Raw genomic sequence first — 22020 nt, forward strand, 5'->3', positions numbered from 1 at the left:
CTATTCTGGGATTATTTTGCCTTCTTTTATGTCACACTGGCTTTTTGATTGGGTGTACTGTGGTTGAAAGTTCCAGTTAGTTGCATTTTGGAAATATATTTCTCGGAAAATATTTTGTATGAGATTATTGGGTCTTATACATGGGATACCAGTTTCCCTTTGTATGAGATACAAAGTCACCAGCCTAGAAGATTAACTCAAAATTTAACTTAGGATAGACTGAGTTGATTCAAACTCTCATGGGTCATACGTAATGCAAAATTTTTCTAATTCTACTTTATTAATAATGAAAAAAATTAAAAACAAATAGACTCCACCATTTGGCTTTGTATAATATTTGCTGTAGAGAAGGGTGTTATAACAGGGGAAAATGAAGACTTTGAGGTATGAAAGTAAGAAGTGGTGTTCACTTGGTGAAATGACTAAATTTTCTCCACTACATGAGACTATGGTGATTAAGAATAGCTGGTATTGACATGATTTCCTCCTTGGCAAGTAACTCTTGTTCTTCCTGGAGACAGCCCTACCCTTTAAATCATATTTTGAAATTAACCATGATCCTTTTTAACACTTACTTCTGTTGATCTCATGTAATTTATAAAACTTTTTTTTTTTTTTTAAGTTTGTAGGCTTGGTATGTTGTGTATGTTGGTTTGTTTCCCTCTTTCCATTATATACTTGGGCGTTTTCTCTTGTTGCTTCTGTGGTTATTTTACGTAATGGGAGGGAGAGGGAAGTCTTTTGAAAATTAGGGGAAAGCTGTTTTAAGTCTACAGAAGGTGCCACGGGACTTGATTGTCCCATTTGGAATCAGACTACTTTTAAAGTAGTTTTGAAAGTGATACCTCATCTAGATTTCATTATTTTGGTACCCTTTTTAACAGAGTTCTGTGTGACTGAGGCAGTTTCAGTTAATCACTACATATTTTGTCCAAACTTTCTTAGCCTTTCAGTTTTGAGAGATAATTCTGAAGAACTGAATTGAGTTGTTCTTATGGTAAACCCAATCTGAATTGACTCTTTTATTTAAACCAGCTGCTACTTAATTGCTCTTTTAATTGTATTTTAATTTTTTCCAAAGTGCTGATATCTTTCATTGAACCACCTGCTCTATGTAGCTCAAACTCTTGAGGGAGCAGCAATATCCATTACACTACAAGACATGCCTTTCTATTTCCCATTACATATGCCAGAGCAGAGTTCTGCTTTGTTGTCCCAGGCTATGAACTCAGATTTTGTAGCCTAATACATGTCATAAACATGTTGCAAACTGTTAGATACCAAACACCAGATACTGCTGCACTTTTTTTAAACCCATACTTTTATGACTTCCAAGTGGAACTGAACTTAGCTCAGTTCCTGCTGTGAGTTCCAGACCTTGAAACTATCTTCCTCTGCAGGTTTGTGTATTTAATGTGTTCTGTGTGGGCCACACGCTCTCGTGGAGCCTGGGAAAACAGGGACTTCTGATTCTCAGGGACTGTCAAAATTGTATGATAAGATGTACACTTAATATAGTGGTGGTAGAAAGATTAAGTAGATGTGCTTTCTGCTGTGTTCATTGTCTTGTTGTATGGAGACCATTACAAGTTAAAAGAAAACAAAACATAAATCTGGGTTGTGTGGTTTTATAGCTGAGAGGGTAAAGTATCAGTAAAACAGAGAGAGTACATGAGTCTTTGTTTCCAACCTGAAACATATTCTTGTTCTCTTCCTTCTACCCCCGGTTATTTTCCTTCATTTCCCTTCCACCCCTGGTTATTTTCTCAGGCATATTAATACAGCAATATTGTATGTGCTCTTTAAGTTCTGAAACAACCTTCAGACTGTGGATGTCTGAATCTATAAGGCTCTGTCTCTTTCTCTGCTGGAGATTTACTGCCATTACAGCTTTCCGTAACTACACACAGATGCAGTTCCATAGTGTGTGATCCTTATGTAGACAGATAACATTCCTTTTAAAACCGGTGGACAAAATATAAATTATAGGTCATAATGGGTTACTATCGCTACATCAAACACTTGCACCAGGTATTGACTGAATTGCCACAAATCCTTTTCTCAGACAAAGTTTAGTGTAGCCTTAATGCAGTCCCCAGTATTGATGATTGTTCCCTACTTGCTTTTGGTTTGCTTGCTTAGAAGTCAAAATTGGAGTCAGTAAGACACACTACTGCCAACGCAGATGTAGTTAATCTGCTTCCATCCTATAAATACAGGAGTGGTTTGTGTGCAAGAGTTCCGTAGGGCTGCTACACGAATGGGATGCTGACTGTGATCTGTCAGGAGTGGTTACACATGAGCACTTGGCCCAACGTCCTCCAGTGGTTCCTAGAGGTATTTCCTTTGTATATGAGTTAAGACACCTTTGTATTTTGTATTACATTAAAATGTAGTGACTAGTGGCACTAATTAATACTGCTTGTACTGCTACTTAGAATACAGTATTTATAGCTTGACATTAATTAGCATGACTATGAATTTTGCTTAGTGTTTATTGGAGCCTACATAGTGCTGTTTGTGCCTCTGAGGTTGTTAGTGTGGCGCTTTGGAAGCAGTGGTGCTCGAGTTTGCTGTACTGTCGTGGAACATGAAGCCCTGGCATTGCAGCATACTGTCAAGGCTTTTAGGCATGTGCAGTCTAATGGAGGGAGAGTCCTCAGTATTTGCATATTCAAAAATGTGTTTAATATGGATACTGCTGGTTACCTGTTAGAGATGAGAGTAGCTGTTGTGCAAATGGATTTAATTTTTAAAAAGTAATAAAAAACACCCCAGCATTATTAGGACAAGTATGAGACAACAGAGGCATAAAAATAATTCCTCTGGCTAAAGAGGTGATACTAAAAAAAAAATGCTAGAAATAAAAACTTAATGAATGAAAAATCCTTTACAATTATGTTTTAAAGGATGTATTTCAACTTTGAGATTGTAAGTACCAGAAATAGGAAGAAAGCATAATTTATTGGAGTAAATTCCTTTCACATTGAAAATGGAAGGTGGGAAGTGCGATAGTAACTTGTATTATTGGAAACATATGCCATAATAAGAACAACTAAATGTGCATTTAATACAGTTTCTATAAAATAAATTTTCTTTAGATACAGAAATTGTTTTGATTAAAAATAATTCATCACGGTGGGGAAAAAATGAAACTAGATCGCACCTACAATTGAAACTAAGCTGCCCTAATTATATAGTTTTACTGCGGATCACATAATAGCTGTATTAGGGAAATGCTGAAAGCAAAGGCTGTTGTAATCTTAAAATCTTTGAAGATACCAAAATACTTTTAATTACATTAACCCTAGTTTCTTTTTTAATAGTGGTTTTCTGTTGATAATTGATATACAAGAAAGGTTATATAGTAACGGTTTCAAGCATCGATCCTACAAGCAGTTACAGCACAGTGGGGTGGGTGTGTTCGGTGTTACCTGTAGGCAGTCTAGTGGATGAGGCTGCTGAATGTCTATAAAGTTTATGCTTGCACACAACTGGGAGCACAAATGAAGCCTGTGATCAAAACTGATGGCATTCTTGGGTGAATAGTCCCATCTCTGAGCCAGTCCTAACATTTTTGCCTCTCCTCTCCAGATCTTATTTTTAACTGGCAAGATTTTGCCTCGCTGCTACCATTATAAATTCCAGGAGGCTCCAGGCTTCTCCCCCATTTCCCTTTCCTTTCAACGGTCATTGACTTCTCAAGAACAAATTTCCCTACTCCGCTTCTTTTTTTAATAGCACTAGAAGTAAAATCAATCACTTCTGTGAGCGTATGCATTTGTGAAAGGAATTAACTGCATGTAAAGTTCTAACCACTGCAGACTGTCCCTGTGTCGTGTCCAGCTCACTAATTCTCGTTCTACTGCTATTACCTATTTTTTTCCAGGAGCAGTAATAACAGCCGGCACCATAGGATTTAATGATCATTTGAAAGTTATTTTGAAAAGTGCTAAGTCTTTTAAGTAGTGATATATTTAATATGCACTATGTTACTAATGCAATAACTAGAAGAATGTTTTGGATTTGGATGTAGTGCCCTTTGACTGCATCCACGTGGTTTCTTAGCAGACCATCTAAACCACATGATACTGGTTCTTTATTTCTTCGGCTTTAACTGCTGGGTTTTTTAAGGTACCATGCTCAGTCCTGGATAGAAATGTGAAGTGTTCCTTACTTCTTTCTATACAGGAGGTTCACTCTTGCCATTAGCAACTTCCATTCACATCCATTCTTTATCAATAGGGTTATCTTCTGCTGTGTGTTTAGCAGGTTTCCTCTGACAGTTCGTTCCGTGTACGTGTTTAGTTGTAACAGTTAAACATGCTTTCAGTAAGTACAGCAATTTATGTTAAAGCTGCCTAGCAGCATCCACACCTTTTGCTACACGTTGCGCTTTTTCCTGTGGTTCTGCTATGACAGATTTTCCTGGTGTAAGCTATCAGCAGTAGTTAAGTAAGAAGCTAATGAAAGACTGTAGCCTCTCAGAGGTCATACCCAACAAGTGGATGTGCCACCAAAAGGGTCTATAGAACGTTTTCTCAGCAGCAGTGCAATCCTATTGCTTCCTTTTTTTCCTCATGCTCAGAGCATGAGCATTAATTTGAGCAGTTGTTTGAATAACGTGGAACACCAAGATTCAGTTTCTTCCTTTCTGATCCCTTAGGAGTGTTTTAATCATAAGACTGTTACTTGGCTTGGGGTAGGACATGATTTCTTCTCTCGACATTTCTCCTCTTTGCCTCTTGATATCTGTGTACTGTCACTGGAATGGCTGTTGCGGCACAGTTTGGAATCAAACTTAAAAGTCCTGAGGCAGAAGAGAAGTAAGTTTGTTTCTCCTTGTGTTCTTTCTTAACGGATGCTTTTTCAGAAGGCATACGCAAAACGGAACAATTCTGAACAGTGAGCATCTTCCTCTAAAATAAGTATTCTCTGCATCATTCACCTGATAAGTGGAAGATCAGACTTCAAGTCTTTCTAATTCAGGCCTGAGATTTCATCTTTGAATGTGTATTTTTGGTGGCATCTTATAGTTGAACTGAGGCATGCTACAATATAAATACCCTTAAAAACTGATTTTTAATCTCAAAATACTTAATTTGACGGCTTGAATGCAAAAGCAGATTTTTTTAATGAAAAAGTGATTGAAAGAAAACCATCCTAACTTTTTTTTCAGTGTAGCATTCACTGTCTTAATTCTCATGTCATGATTCGGTAGCAAAAGGTAGAGACAAGAGTCTTACCCATTTTAGGAATCCTACTGGAGGAGATGAGTTTTTCTGCACAAGAAAATTCAAGCCAGTGGATCTGGTAACTAGTGCTGTGCCACCTGTTCAGACTTGCTACATTTTAGGGTGCCTGGTACCACAGTTCTTGGCCTTTGTCTTAAATTTTAACTTTTCCTTTCTGTAACATGATACCGTCTTACTTGAATCAAGTACCACAGCTCAGTAAAAGTGCAGCAGTTCTTTCAGACTGTTGATTCTCATCACGTTAAAGGTGTGTGCCGATGCTTCCAGTAGCTGCTGGATTGAATGCATGTGACAGAATACAGAAACGAAGGGATCAAAGTAGCATGTCAATTGCCAGATAATATTTTTCTGTCTGAGCTTATTTTTAGGTTTAGCAGTGACCAAGTAGATCATGTGTTTTTATTCATGTAGCCATATCTTTATGCTCTGCTATTTGACTTGCTCTGGAGATGGAACAAGACAAACTTCAGATAATAATTCAAACAAGATGTGCAGAAATGAATGCTAGCTAGGGTAAGGGGAATGCCTTTTGGTTTGGAAGGATTTATGCAGTTGGCTTTGTTTTCTCTTTCTCTTTTTATCAATTTCAAGCTAAGAGAAACTGAAGATTTATATAATATACAGCTCTTTTATTTCATGTCAACAGTAAAGATCAAAAAGCAGACTGGCATTTTGAGGAAAAGCCTTAATGCCATGCCCTGAAATAAAAATTACATGATGAATTAAAACATGTAGTACACTGAAGGAATGTGTTTTAGTTGTGCAGTTGTTTTTTTGTTTTTAATTGAGCGGTAATTAGCTTTCTTCTGGCAAGGCTCATATGGAAGACTCAGGGACAGAAAAAATTCCATCTCGTGAATCTCCAGGGAAAGAAACGTTGCCAAGTCAGCACCGTCCTTGCGAGTATGTGTGCAGACACCTCTCTGTGTGTAGCTTAGCTAGCAAACACTAGAGCTGTCAGTGTAAATCCTCAAGACTTTCAGGATTCTTGTCTTTATCAGTTTTCTTCATCTTTTGTCAATGTGGCATGCCAAAATGGAGGGAAAAATAATCTTGTCTTTCTAGCACTGTTTTTTGCCTTGACTGGTCCTGTTTCAATTGCCAGCTTTCCGCGTAGGTCTCTTGCACCAGGTCGCTTAGTTTTGGGAAGGGAGGGGTCTTCAGTTTCCCTTGCTTTAAAAAGAAGGGCACTTCTTTCCTGTGATGTTGAAATTTAATCATAAGCAGTAGTAGTAGTGCTCTCAGCACTGTGTGTTTGCTGTACAAAAAAATTGTATTCAGATATTTCACCGTCAGCTACGTAGGGTCACAGCTCTATCGGTATCTATTTCTCTGTACGATAGCACAGTGAGGCCCTTATTCTTATTAGACTCTGGTAATAACATACATTCATTCTTTATATTACAGTTATTTAACATACAAAGCTATTTGAAAAACACACTGATGTGCCAGTTTCAGATCCTCTGCAGAAATAAGAATTTGTGGAAACTCTTATTATGCTTTGATTTCAGAGAAGTATGAGCAAAACCTTTACATTTATGCATTAATTTTCTTTCAAGTACAATCAGAGATAAAATGGCTGAAAACAGTAGCTTTTCTTACCATCTTTACGACTCATGGAAATGGCTGCTGTGTACAGCTAGTTACCTCCTATCCTGGTATGTTTTTTTCTTTAAATCACCATTAACAACAGCCACAAAATATTACATGTGCAAGAGAAAAATACAGGTGGAGTAAATAACTTTTTAGGAAAGGTCCTTGCTGTCTGGTGTTTTGCTAAAAGCTTGTCATGACCATCTAAGCTACGTGTGATGGCCTAACAGGTTGGCAAATTTACCATCCCAGGAGTCCCAAGGCAGTCCAGACCAGCTGCTGGTGAGATTCATTGACTGTGACCTTATTAATTTTTTTTTAATCTAAAGTTTTATTTATCACTGGTCTTCTGTTCTGCTTTTTCTAACTTTACTGATATTTTTTTTTTAAGTGGCAATATTTCATGGTAATGCTAACCATTTAGATGTGTTGTACAAAAGCATGCACAGGATTAATCTACACTAAACCTAAGATTTTTAAATAAATTTAGTAGTTTGAAATGCAAATTATTGCGTTACCTTTTTTTCTCCTATGTTAGCTTTTAGATATGTTAGTATATTGTGTATTCTTAGATTCCTTCCAGTAATGAATATCCCACTAATTTGTAATTTATTAACATGTAACAAACTACATCCTGGAATAATTCCTCAAGTGTCTGTGGGCACTTCGTGTTTCCCTCCCTTGTTCTTTCTCATTTTTTTGCATACCTTCCAGGTCAGGGTGCTCGCATATCATTTGCAAAATCTTGCTAATCTTCAGCGAGGGACGGGGACTGTAAGCCTAGAGGCCACGTAACAAAATAGAGTTGCAGCACAAAGTATGTCTTTGATTCTTGTTGTAGACATTCAGAAGTAGGGCTGCAGTTTGGAGGTTGCATACCAAGGCTATCCAAGAGATTAAGTGCAGATGAGAGAATATTCTTAGTGCTGGAGAACTTGGCTCATGAGGAAAGAATATTGATGTCATCTTCCGCTACATAAAATCTACTCCAAAGTGTTACTCTCAGCCCTAATTTTCATTAAATATTTTTGCAGTTGGGTTGACCTCTCAATTTGATTTTGAGCCAGAGAGAAAGTTTGTATATCCTGCAAAGATGCATTCATTATCCCACCACTTCCTCCACAATACTCCAGTGTCCCAAGCAATGGAGACCAGGTGGAGAGCTTGACGGACTTGGCTTCTCCCCTTATATTCCTAATGAGGCTGAGGGTGCATACAGCAGGCTGACAAGGGAATTTTGCACTCCATCAGCAAAATGCTGTTGGAGGATGGTTCTCCAAGATAACATGACTGGGCTAACACCAGCTGTAACCGTCACTAAGCACCTTCAATACAGAGCTGAAAGGATCCCGTGTTGTGCACTGGAATCCCAACTAGGCTTAATGCTGCGGAAACGCAAAACAAAGTGAAGGTTAAAACTGAAGTCAACTGAAAGCAACTGGTGGATATGAAATGTGAGAGAAAAGAGAGCAACGAGGATCTATATTATGGCAAGGAAATTAGTGAAGCCTGACTGCCTTGATTGTAAGCAGGTATTATATAGTAAAGGAACTTTTAATATGATCAAAACATAAGCGAGAAAAGGTTCCTGTGTAACTGAATTTTGTTTGGCATTTGATTTTCCTTTGGATTTGCTCTCATAAACTTGCAAAGTGCTAATAGTGTTAAGAGGAAGCCCTGGCATATCATCAGTAGATTATTATTTATCTAGTGATTTTTGTTAAGATAGTATGGCATCGTGTAATCAGAAAATAATTTTTCAACAGTGTAGAGACATATGCAAGACCGTGGGACTACTTTGTTTTTGTTGTTGTTACGAATGCAAAACCAGAGGATAGATTGCTCTGATCTTGTCCTTAGATTTTTCTGAAACTTCTTGTCCACACCTCAGAAAGTGAAGACAATTTACAAGACTGTAAAAATGAGAATCTGCATTATGAAGTAGAAAAAAATGTGAAAGTGCTGTGCATACATGGGCAGCTTTTGATATACGGCTGTTGAATGTGTTTGTGAATACAGGTGGACAGTCACATACCTGTGACCTCGGAAAGTCTTAACTCTAAAACAGAATTCAATGCATTTTAACAACAGTTGTGTATGTCGGCATTACACGTTGTTTAAGCAACTTACACTGGATTAAGGTGGCCTGAAGCACTCAAAAAGCTTGCTTGGTTCAGCGAACATGCTATTGAAAGGAGGCTCTATTCAATTAATTTGGCTCAGTTATGGTACAATTAGTCAGGCTGATTTAATACTTTCTGAGTCTTGGTTTCCCTAAAGCGATACATTTGCAGACATTAGATTTCATGTTCTCATTTCCCTGAGAACTGAGAAAGGTTTTCTTTCTTTGGTAACATTGGGGGTTGGTTTGTTTATTTTTAAAATCAGGCACGTTTTTTTTCCCCCAAGTGGTGTATGAGGATACAGGCAGAGATGGAAATAATTGCAACAGTACTTCCATCTACAGGTGTAGATGGTCCATGGGGGTAGACACTGCTGATTTTGTCTTTGATTTACAGAGGAATTGTTGTGGGTTTGCCTTGCAAGGCAGTTTAACATCTAGTAATTTCAAATTAGAGTAGATTTTGTAATGTATGCAAAAACCACTGTAACAGAGAGGGAAGTAGTTATGAATTGTGGTGCATGCTCTGCAGCCTTGGTGCTACCATCTGTACCGACGTAGGTATTTTGGTGAGACCAGCCTCGTCACGCTAAATTTGCATGACAGGCCATGTTATACTCTCTCTCCTGTAATAGTATGACCTTTCTTTTTCAACATACTGTAGTTTCTTTGATATGTGCTGCTGTGGTATACTACAGGGAACAGTGAAGATCTGAGTAATTTTCCTCTGACATTCTTTTAATGCTGTTAGACTGAGATTATGGAATCTGGGGGTTTTGGTGTGGTGGTTTGTTGTTGCTCTTCCAGCTCCTCCTCCGTGTAATCTTTCCTGGCTTTTCTTAATGTGTCAGGTGTGTGAATCTTGTATTTCCAGCAAAATTGTCAGTGAGGCCTGCCACCTGTTGTGTTTGTAACAGCGAAGCTCAAGGGTCACTAACACTTTGTAGCTGGCTTCTGCTCCTACTTGCCTGTTCTCCTGCTGCCCTCAGCTTCTTTAGGCTTCTGCCACTGTCTCTTTATGTCCCCCTGTGTTTCTGGCTGGGCAGTGCTAGCAGTTTATTGGCCTTAAGGAGAATGTACGATCTTGGTGCCCCTTTACAAGCTGATGAAGGGGCACTCTGGATGGAGGTGCAGAAAAGGCAAGTTGTTCCACAGTTGCATGTAAGTAACATTTCACATTTGCCACTATCAGTGTTGGAGATTGACATGTGCCTTGATTCATTAACTTTTAAAAAGAGCTCTTGAGCTGGGAATGGGTTGGGTTTATTACTTGCTTTTGTAGTGTGGGTAGCAAGACCATTCCTATTATCCTTCACCCATAGCTTCTGTGGTGGTGGTGCATTCCTTGCCAATTTCTGGTGGTAAGTTCCCCTCCTCTTACACACAATGTAAAGTAGTTTCAACAAAACCAGAATTTTTGTTGAAAGCCATTTCCTTCCCTGCACTAACTTCCAATGTGAAACACTCTTAACAAAGGGTTAAAAAAAAATCCAAAGCATCCTTCTGTTCAAGGTGAGGCTATGCATTTGTGTGACTTTCTTTTCTACTATTTCTGATTTCATTTGCTCATGTATCATTTCTAAAAGGTCAGCGTTTACCAAAAGTTGTTATAGCAGTTTAAACCATGTCACTTGGACAATACTATTTGCAAGAGGTAGCTAACAGGTTCTGTACTCTATATAGAGGATTGCCAGGGCCGATGCTGACTTTTTAACATAAAACTTCCATTTAAGCTTTTAATAGTCTAATATTTTTAATATTTTCAGCACTGAAACTTTAAGCTTATGCTTTTAACGTGTTGTTTGAAATCTGACTGACTACAAATAGTCTGTTGCCTATGTTGAGATCCTAGAAATGGCCCGAATTTGCACCCAGTGCTATATAGCAACTGTTTAATAAAAAGAACACCAAGAATGTGTTACCATTTTCAATAATGAGAAAATATCTCTTGCTAAATGTAATTCTCATAATCTGTTAAATATACTGTAAAAATGACATTTTGTGGGGGATTTCAAGTACACGTAGGGGAGTACTTAGGTTTCCTGTTCCCGTTAATTTTGCCATGTAAAACATATCCCTTTATTTTTTTTAATTTTTCTACTGATTTCTCTTTCACGGTTCTTTAGTCATTATGCACCCAGAGGTTGCCCTTTTGTTGTTGTTGTTTGCCATTTAATGTAGAAGGCTGGAAAAAGGTTTTGTAGAAACTGTAGCGCCTTTATATAAAATTAATGTATTCTTCTTTGTGCTAGTAGAAGACACATAGAATCAATATGTAAGAACTCCTAATTTTTCTTTTAATACTCCTTGTAGTGCAACCTAATTTATTCTTACTGGCACCTAAGGTCCTGTGCACATAATTGATCATTTGCATCGTACTTTTTAAGGGCCTGTGAAAGGTTGCTGGTAGCTTTGATTTTGTCATCTGGTTCAGTTAGAACAATGTAACTCGAGCACAGCTAGGCTGGAAATCGTAGGCAGTATCACAGCTCTACTGGACACCAGCATAAATCCCTTTCAGTTAATAATGATTTCCCTTTAGACTTAGGGCCAGTCCAGTAAGGGCTCTTGACTGGAACAGTACATTGATTTGAGGTGTATCTGCCTCAAAATCTGTTACAGGAAACTTCCTGCTACAGCTTCTAATTGACTTCATTTACAAATCACATCTGCATAAATGAAGACTAACTTAAGTCATCTCAGCAGCACGTTGCTTGTGAGAGATAGGAGTTAGCTGTCTTCCTATATGACTTGGACCATTAATATTATGAAACTTGGGGTTTTTTTAACAATATTTTTGTGCGGGTATCAAATAATTTCCAAACCTGAAAGTAACACTGATGAAGTTTTGATTTCAGACTACAAAATTTAATAGATTTTGCTTACATGTTATGCAATATAAAATAACAACCTATGTCCCTTCCCAAAAGTAAATTGTCTAGGGATATTTTAATTTTAATTATTGTTTTAATATGATTGAGAAGTAAGGAAACATTGCCAGAAGTACAAGCTTTATTGGGAAAGATGTCATATGTTCAAAGAGCTAGGTAACTTGCAATTAACTTGCATTTTGGTTTTGTATTCATGTGACCCATATAAGATGTTCAGTGTCCTCGTAATTTTTTCCTTTCCCATTGCTACCTCAGTGATGGTACATGCAGGCTGAAAATACTGCTTTACTAAAGTTTGGGCTTAGTTATTTCACATTCTGAATGTCTAAAAAGTATGCTGGGGGGTTGTGCAAGTGTTGTGATGGAAGGGCTAACAGTTTCTTTGTAAATTATTATAATAGGGAAAGAAAAGAACTATGGCCCAGAGGTATTCTGCCCACATTTCTTGAAAATAGTTCCTTGGCAAAAATTGTAATAAAGTAGAAGTCCATTAACCATGAACAATTTTTGATTTGTAACAGCAGTAATTGTATGCATACTGCTTGTCAATGCATGTTCTCACATATGGTATAAAACTAAAACATTGCTATCTGAAGAGTTCTTCATTTTTGCTGATGTCCTCATTTTGTTTGAGACATCATTTATTGGGGCAGCATGTAGGGCACAGTTGAAACTTTCATGATGAAACCTGAAACTGGATGAAACAAACCTGAAGGCTGGATCAAGTTCACAAGAACATTTGCTGAGGTTTGTAAGTCTGGGTTGAATTTGCAGCCAATCTGTGCTCACTTACTGTGCACTGAAAGAACCACAAGAAATGTATTGGTTTCATATGGTTTCAGCCTCTAGTCATTTCACACTACTGGTGACTTCAGTAAAAGCTGGACATTGCTTTCTCAAACACCAGTGGAAGTGAACGGAGGAGCATGTAAAGTGATTTTAAAAAGTCAGATGTGGTAAGTGGGTTGACAGAGCGTCATCAGGTAGGAAGGATACAGAAAGCGAGAGACTTTTGTGCTCTTGAAAGTATGAAGAGGAAAGGCAGGTGTCAGGTGTAGGCAAGACCTCCCATCACGCCTGAGGAGCTCCCACTTGGTCGTTATCAGGCTGCAGTACAAGTGTCAGGATTGGACCGTGCGTGCAAGGTGGGACTATTGTTGGCAGGGCAGAGTGGACAGGGAAAGACTGATGAACAAAAGTGAGGATGGCTTCCCTTCCCTGCTGTGGGTATAGACATAGGAGTTCTGTGGAGGATTTCTTCTCTTCAGGGGAAGAAAAAAAGGGAGAAATTTTAATTGTGCGATATGAGTATTTTGGGGGAATAAAAGACTGGATCAACAGATTTATAAGATGACTGAAACACACAAAGAAAGGAGAATTCAAGGGATGGGATACACAAACTGAGTCCAGGAAGAGTTCTTCAGTGTCATGGGTGGGGGCCAGTATCTCATTTTGGCAGTTTGAGAAGGGAGGCACTAAATTTCTTGGTGTAGGGTTATTTCTGGATCCTGATGAGTAGATGTAAAAGGAAAGCTTTCAATTTTGAATCATCTCTAGTAAGTATAATTTCTTGCTGCTGGGCGTCGCTTAAAAACTTTGTTTCCTCATCCTCAGAATATAATTGCTGACATTGGTGCTTGCAGCTCTCCCTTATGAGCACCGTGTCGCGGAAGTCTCATGGATGCATGTTTGAATATCTAGGACTTTGTATCATTCTTCTGAGGTAATGCTGCTAACGAATGGTTCCCTTCTTATTTCTCTGTCAGTGATGTCAACAACAATCAAATTAGCTAGCTCTTGAAGCTGCTGAACTTTGGGCTTACTTCCAAAGTATTTGGAAATGTATTTGGCAGAAGAAAATTCAATAATAAATAAAAAGTGATCTCCCAAAACATATGTAGGAAGCCTGGTGTCTGGGAACCCATTACACTTCTTGCCAATCAGAGTTGTGGGACCTGCTGGCTGTTTGCTTTTTTTTTTTTTTTTTTTACTAAGCTTAACAGTACGGTAGAGGTCTTAAAAGTTAAATAAATTAATCTAATCTTCATCTAATAAGTTGTTGGCTGGGCAAGAAAGACCCAAATGAGTTCTCTGGATACTGAGGGGAAGGTCTCAGCTGCTAAATGCTTCTAGCAGTGCAACCCTGGAGGAGCCTTGGCACATAAGAGTTTAGAGAAAGCAGGTTTCCATTATTTTTGCTGGTCATAGTCAATTTGTTTTCTGTCCATATCATCTAATGGAAAACTCTCTATGGCCTTCTGTTTGGCACTCTTAACGTTTCTCGCAGTACTTCCCAGAACTAGTGGTTAGTAGTTCTAAACATCTATGAGAAATGAAGTGCCTTGCTCTAATACTGGCTTCACATCAGCGGGAGTTGTAAAGAACAGTGTAAGGTAGAAACAGTTATAGGAGGAACTTATAATAAGAATAATCACCCAGATATCTAAGAAACCTCCCAAATTAAATCTTCCAGTTTTGTCTCTTTGGCACCTGTCTTCCTGAAGATGCTGAATGCTGCAGGCAAAGTCTGTCAAGCCAAAATTGGGACTGTGCATCCCGTGGTAGCCATGACAGAGAACAGTATCTAAAGGGATGAATGCTATCGGTCTTGAGCAGTGGGTCTTCAGGTGGGTCTGCCTGCATGCTTCATTTGTAGCCAAAACTTTTCTGCTGACTTTCAACAACTGGTCCGCAATACCTGAACTACAAACCCATTTTTCAAGTGACAGATGCTGAAGACTTGGCTAGACAATTACATTAACACTTACTTTTGGGTGTCAAGCCTAAAAACCGTACATGCAGAGAGCATACTGGCAATACTTTTACATGAGAGCAGCAGTTCACAAAAAGTAGCATTTTCAGGATTCTGTCTGAGGTGCAGCTTTTGAGGAGAACAAAACCAGATAGTCCTTGAGGAGCAATTCACTTAAAACAGCTCACAGTTGTAATAACTGGCTGCCATTAGCCTTGTAGCTCTCGCTACCTGACTGCATATTTGTACTCTTTGTTTTGTTTTTCCTGCCCCCCTCTCCTAATTTCCTGTGAAAATGAAATTAATGCAGCTCAGACTGTGCCTCTGGTGTTTTTCCCCCTGAGTAACTTTAGAGCATTTCTCAGTACATTGAAACAATAGGGACAGAGCTGGTGACTTAGATTGTATTTGGTGAGATGCTATGTGATTTAAGCAGCGTCATGTAGGTTAAGAGCTGGTGAGAGGATATCAAGGAATCATTGCTGTGAGGAGGAGCATAGCATCTCACCAGATAAGAAAGAACAGTAAAAGGAGAAGAGAGTGGGGTCTACAGGAGGACCTATTTGCTCTTTACCTGTGTTCATGCATTATAACTTTGAGACTAAGAATATGTATTTTTCAAACACTGCCAGGTAAATTACAGAGGAAGGGAGGTGTTTTGCATTAAATCCCTTCTGTTGTACCTCTGTCCGTGAAGACTGTTTCAATCACTGTTACTGAAGAGAAGATTACTGACGGCAGACAAGTTAAAATGAATGTACACTTTCAATTCTTCTGTTTATTTCATGTGGGGATGAAATGGGAAATGTTTTCTATGGAAATTAGAGGACAACTATAATAGATATTCCCAATAGCATGTAAAATACCTCAATCTATTTTTCCTCAAATACGGTCTGTGTTAATGTAGCACAAGTTACAAACTGCTTCTTCCTTGCATCATTTGAGTTTTGGGAAAGCCATTAGCAAAGGTATGAAGCTGTGAGTCAAGATGCGCAGGTTCTGTTCCCCATCCCATTAATTACCTGCTTCACGATCTAAGGCAAGTAATTTTTCTGCCCCTGTGTCACTTCCTAACCTGTCTGATGCTTTGGCTGACTGTTGACAGATCCCTCCATCTCTATGATAAAAAGTACTTTATATCAGACAGGTGGTGTTGTCAACTGCACCCCTCTAGTTGGTGTCTGTTCCTGCAGCATATTGAGAATTACAGTTAATAAGCTAATCAAATAGAAGTATGTTAATTTAATTTCAGCGAAACAGATGTTACTTTAAATTCCATAATGCATAACATAGAGGTTAGTTTTTCAAGACTGGACAAGGTGGGCAATTCAATGTGAATTAAATGCAGAAATTTCCAGTAACATAAGTGGTTTATAAAGGTTTGGTTAGTTTTTCTGCCCTCATCTGTTCATTTTCCTACACGTTTCTTCTGCTTTGGTAGTCTGGTTTAAACGGGAAGAAAACTATCAAGGTGTTCTGTCAAAGGTTGCTTTCTAGTAAAAGTCTGCACAGAATATTACAGTACTGACAGCTGTGTGAAAATGTATATGCTGAGAGACTTCAAATTTTGAATTCTTTGTGCTTGGCATTCATATAATAGGTTAGATCTGTTGGCTCCCTCAACTTGCCATTTGTCGGAAAATGGGCATTTATGAACTTGAATGTATGGTGTGTGTACAATACAACTAAAATGAGGCTGTGTAAGCTTCGAAAATTATATTCCAAGAAAATACTAAAATCAGTTTGTAGTCCATTCTCATCTTTTCTGTTTTTTAAATGGTGATTGGTAAAAATCCCACACCTCAAAATATCATTGTCCACATTTCATATATTGTCCTTAGTTCTGTGGAATTAGTGAGCTTGAAATCCTACTGACAGGAGAATGTTTTAATCCAGATGGCCTCAGCTTTGCGTAATTTACCTTTTAATGTATGGCTTGCCAGCTGGGACAACTCTGCTTTGGGTGAAATTTGCATAGCCATCAGATATTTGTTACATGCCTGGAAAGAAAAGTGGGAGCAAGTTCTGGCTTATGCTAATACTTTGCTATCACCACATGCTACCACTAAAGCAGCAAAAAAGAATTACACTTTTCATTTGTTCTCGGCAGTTAAATTATGAGCCTCTGCCTTATAAAGATTAGATATTTTTCTGTAAGCTCTTTAGTACCGATGAAGCAGGCAGTGCTTTAATCGTGAAATTGTTTCACCTTGTTAAAATACTGCTGTTCTTGTTGAACAAATTAAGTTATAAAATACTGAATACGTGCAACAGGCATTTCCAGACTTCAAATAAATTTTCAGACAAAACAAACTAAAACATTATGGGAATTCACTTTATAATGCTTGTTTTTATTCTAGATCTATTTTTGTTAACAGGAGTTTTAAAAGATTAGACATTACTGGTTCTAAAATAGTGCCATGCTGTTCTTGTAAATGTCCCAATAACAACAATAATTAATATCCCCACATTTGCATTTTAAGCCACTCCATTTTCCTAGTCATCTATTACTTGGATGTAAAAAACCATTTCTAGTCAAAACCTGGCATAAAATACCTGAATTTCGTACTTTTTACCAGACGTTAAAAGAAAAGTGAACAAACTCATCTTCCCCCACCGCTGCCCCCCACTAAAGTGTTCAATAAAGTATGAGGTAAATTCTGTCCTTGTTTTGATAAATGGTTTTCATTTTTTGCAAGTTCAGAATATCTCTGATTTAGAAAAGATTTAAACAACAAAGATGGGCGGTAGAGAAGGGGGATCTGCCTTGCGATGGTTAACAACATGTAAAATGCTGCCTTCCAGAATGCTAAGCAGCCTCAGCTCCTTGGTGATTTCAGAGGAACACTGGCTTGGTATGGTGGAGTACTGCAAGAAAGCATTCACAGTCTCCGTTTGGCCACTATTTAGATGGGTTTGGTTGCAGACTGTGGTAGAGTGCTGATCACATACGTCTCAAAATATTTCCAGGTTATTAATTCAGGCCAAGGGCCCAGTCAGAGATATAGTTTCTTCAGAGTAATATGTGTCCTTGTCTTCCGTGAGAATATAAATATTTTTCACCTACATCTGTTTCTTATGATGACCCTGGTTTGCCCAACCCAAAACTTACTACAAAAGCCTGTAGTTTCCTATTGAACCTTCTGGAAGGAAACTCCTCGAGCCTGGTGTGAAATTTCTGGATATACAGAGAGAGACCCATTGAATGATGGATTTAAAATTATACTTGATGAGGTGCAAGTTTTATTCTGTTTTCGCTGTTCTAATTTTAGTTTTCATTGGGGGGAAAAGTTGAGAAATTTTGACAATCTTCCGAAAATGACAGAAGCATCTCCTGCTTTGAGTTAATGGCCACACAAAACTCACCAGTGTGCTAGCCAGAGCCCTACCCTGTGACACTGGGAGTGGGTGGGTGGTTGTTTCGTACAGAGCTGAAGGGCGGGTTTCCTGGTGGATCGGTAAAGGTCTGTTGCAATAGTATTGGTTTTATACCAATGAATCATCTCTAGTTAGAAAAACTTTTTCTTCAAGCCTGACTTCAGTTCATGCAAATATCCTAACTGCGTCTCCCATCAAGGGAATTGCATGGTTGTGGCAGATTTCTGTCCAGAAGTACTTGGCTTGCACAGTGTGTAGGTGTGAAAGTTACACATAACTCAAGTACACTATTTTCTCTTCAATTAACGTGTGTTGCCACCACCTGAGGAGACTAGGGCAAACAGCGGCATATACTGACCAGACCAGGTTTGAAGCCTGCTGTCAACTGCTGTTCTTATTACCAGCATGGTTTTTTTGTAGCACTTCGGCTTTGTTCCAAATTGAGTTGAAGTCTCACATCTATCTTTGAAAGCGGTATTTTTTGAAAGCTGTTCATGTGTGGATGTACCCTCATGCGTCTGCAGGAGGAGCAGGGGGGGAAGGGAACAGTACCAGCCTGTATTGCTGGAAGCACGTTCCCCCCGTGCAGACTGCTCTGCTACTTGCCTTGACGGAGGACAAGATGCTTGCCCTTGACGGCTGGTCTGCTTCATGCCTTGCATGAAAGAGCACACAGGTCTGCTAAGGCTGTGTTACATTGACACGGTCTTTGTGAGCATAAAATACTCATTCATTTCAGTGAATGAAAAGTTAGGCTGATGTTGAGGTTGAAGAAGAAGGGGAAAAAAACAGAAACCTTTCTTGCCCTAAATAGGTAAATATTGGCATACAGGAATAGATACTTAAAATTTATCACAGAAGGGAGAGTACTTTGCAAGGCAATGCCCTATCAGAATGGCAGAAGAACAGGCATGTTCTGTAACTTAAAACTCGGGATTCCTTCGTATGCCTGTCTCCAGTGGTTAGAGTTCTTCACTCTTGCTGGATTACAAGTCCACGGGGACTTTTAAAACTACTTATTCAGACTTTACTGTTTTGGATGTACAAGAGTTAGTTGCATTAAGCTGTAGCTTGGAAAAAAAACTGAAACCATTTTTATAGCGTTTTTAAAATAACTTTATTAAAGGATAGCATAAAAGATCACAGTTTCTCTATTTTTACAGCTCTGCTTTGAAAAGATAATAAAGCTACTACACAGGACATGTATTAGGCTGGTGATTAATGTGTCTGTGTGTTACAACTCTGAATACTCTGAAACTTACTTTATATTGGAGTGAATGAAAATGTCACATAATGAAACCGCAGAGGAGGAGTACAGTGCTAAGAAAATAATGTACACTAGTCTCTCACTAGGTAACATTTTACATGTAGCAGAGTGCACTAAATTTTTTTTTTTTTGCTTTCCATATGGGGATCTTAAAGTACTTAACATCAAAGAGGAGCTCTGTTTTGATAGAGTAATTGATAGAGCCTGGGTAATCCTATTACCCAGACCTTAGCAGGAAGCTGGGGCTCTTGACATACTGAAGAATACAGTGGAAGTTTTAAAGTAGCTTTTCTAAGACTATTAATTTAGTCACAGATCTGTATTTCAGGCACTTGAGTTTTAATAGCTTGGTTTTAAGGTGTGATCCAGCATTGAACATCAAAATGAAAGTTGTTATTGGGAGGGAGATGCTAAGACACTCTCTTCTTCCTCTAGGGAGGGAGGGATATCTGCCCTCTTTTAGACACTGAATAGGTTGGAAAGGATCCCAAGAGGTTTTGTAGTCCAGCTCCTGGCCCCAAGTAGGGTTAACCTCGAAGTTAGATGACGTTGATTAGGTGCTTGTCTCTTTGGGCAACCCTTTTCAGTGCCAAGATGCTCTTGTGAAAACTTCTCTTTATATAAAATGGAAATTTTCTGTGCTAAAACTTCTGTCCATTGACTTTTGCCCTTTTGATGTGCACACATCTCTGAGGAGAACCTGGTTCAGCCTCCTAGCTAGACAAAACCAGCCAGTTTGCTTGGCTGCTTCACAGTTGGCATGGTCCAGCCTCACCCACCTTAGTGCTTCCCTGCTAAACTGGCTCCCATTTATCACTTTCCCTCTTTGTTAGAGTTGCAGAAGTGGACATGCTCTTCCAGATCTGTCCTCACAAGTGCTACACAGAGGGGAGTATATGGCTTCACTCAACCTGCTGGCTGCCATCATCCTAAATGTGACACAGGCCATGATTAGCCTTCGTTGCTGCCTTGATGCACTGCTGGCTCATTTTCTGCTCCTTGACAACCCGAATCCCCAGGTGCTTTTCTGAAGAACTGCTGTTCATCCGCAACCCGTACCTCAGGGTGGGGTTATTCTGTCCCAGGTACAAGGCTTTGCAGTGGGTTTTGCCACCTAAGAAACCTGTTGTGCTCGGTGGGAGGGGCAGCCTCTTTGAGGAGAAAGCACGTCCTTTAGTAGAAGCCAAGGTTAGGGCCGTATGAGAGCGCTTGACAGAGATTTATTAAAAGTACCCAAGCTCTGGCACTGCTGCAGAGGGACCCCACCAGCTGTGGCTTTTTCCAGATCTCCAGGGAAAAGCTGCAGACAGCAGAACATTGCAAAAGGAAAGCTGTGGCTTTATAAGCGGTCAGCGGGAGAAATTCGATGCCCTCGTGTCATTTTCAAGATGATGTCCTGTACTTCGCAGCCATAAGGACTGTGTGTGCGAGTTGGGGGTTGCTGCTGCTGCAGGGCTGTTGTTATTTTCTTTGAAAGGAGAAGAATGTTGTCACTTCCAGACAGCGAAGATGCTTCTTTTCCATCACCAGCTCTTTGCTAAGAGGTAGCATTTCCTTAAACCTTACTTGCTGAAATGATCTGTGGTAGCAGCGCTGTACTTCGGAAAAAGGTAAAAGAGGGAGCTCAGAGAGGTATAGATGACTTGTTGTCTGTTGTATGTTAAACACTAGAGTATCATTCACCAAATACTCAGTTGCTGACTAACCCGAATTCGTATGAGGAATTCCTCTTTGGGTAGTGTGCCTCAGAGAGTTTGCTCTGAGGACATCGCAGGTAACCTAGTCAGCTTATGTTTTCAGTGAAATTTATCTCAATTACAGATAAAACCACCAAGTGTTTTAATAAGTATATCACTAATAGTTTAAAAAAACCACAGAGGATTAAGGGCCATATGTTCTTCCAGGCACGTGAACTTAACAAATGCAGCATTTTGCTTTTTCTTTTCTTTTTTCTTTTTTTTTTAACTGTAGCCACTCCATCCCTTGGCAGAAGCAGAATTCTGTACAGCAGTTGCACAGGCTACAGGCAAGGGTGTGTGGTCTTACAGCAACATGGGAGGAGTCAGGTCAAAGGCAAACTTTTATATACGCACTGTGCTACCGAGGGGAAAGGAAGCAGTAAACCAGAAAGGACTGCCTTCCTTCAGTACTGGCTTTTTTTGGTTTCCCCTTCTGCAGCTGAGGAGTCCCCCTCCCTTTTCTGCTTCTTGTTTAAGAGCACAGATGCAATATTAGAGAGCCAGTGGAGCTGTGCTAATAGGGTTGAAGTCTAAATGAAGAACCTATCCTGCAGAGCCAGCACTGTAGATTTCATTGCCTGAGATGCATTATGTGGAATACAAACCATGTTGGATGTATGCAGTATATGGTATATGAAAAATAAATCAAACAGTGAGGGGAACAGCATGGTATTTTCTGGACAGATCTGCACTTCTGGATGCCAAACATGGTTACAGTAATCTCATGTGGAAGGAGTACAAATTGAAACCTGATTTGAGCGTAGCCTGACAGTAGAAGTATTTTAATTGATGCAGCTCACAGCTACAGTTTGCTACACAAATTCTTCTCTTCCCTGTGTGTGGATGTGAATCATGAGCGTTTTCATTATTCCTTTTGAATGCACGTAAGCACAAGAAAAAAGGGAACAGTGTAGTAAGTTCAGTCTGATCTTTAATGCTCAACTTCCAGATTGATATACTTTAAATAAGAAAGATGCCTAGCTACATTACTTTCATATTTCTTTCATACTGAATGGTTTTATA

General features: G+C 39.1%; 1 protein-coding gene across 1 annotated transcript in view; it reads left to right on the top strand.

Annotated features, from left to right (window-relative positions):
- The window catches only part of JAZF1 (JAZF zinc finger 1), a 195088-nt gene that overhangs the window by 107751 nt on the left and 65317 nt on the right, over positions 1–22020 (top strand). The window lies entirely within an intron of this gene.

This window comes from Falco cherrug, chromosome 4 (genome assembly GCF_023634085.1).
Source record: "Falco cherrug isolate bFalChe1 chromosome 4, bFalChe1.pri, whole genome shotgun sequence".
In the NCBI taxonomy this organism is placed as follows: Eukaryota; Metazoa; Chordata; class Aves; order Falconiformes; family Falconidae; genus Falco; species Falco cherrug.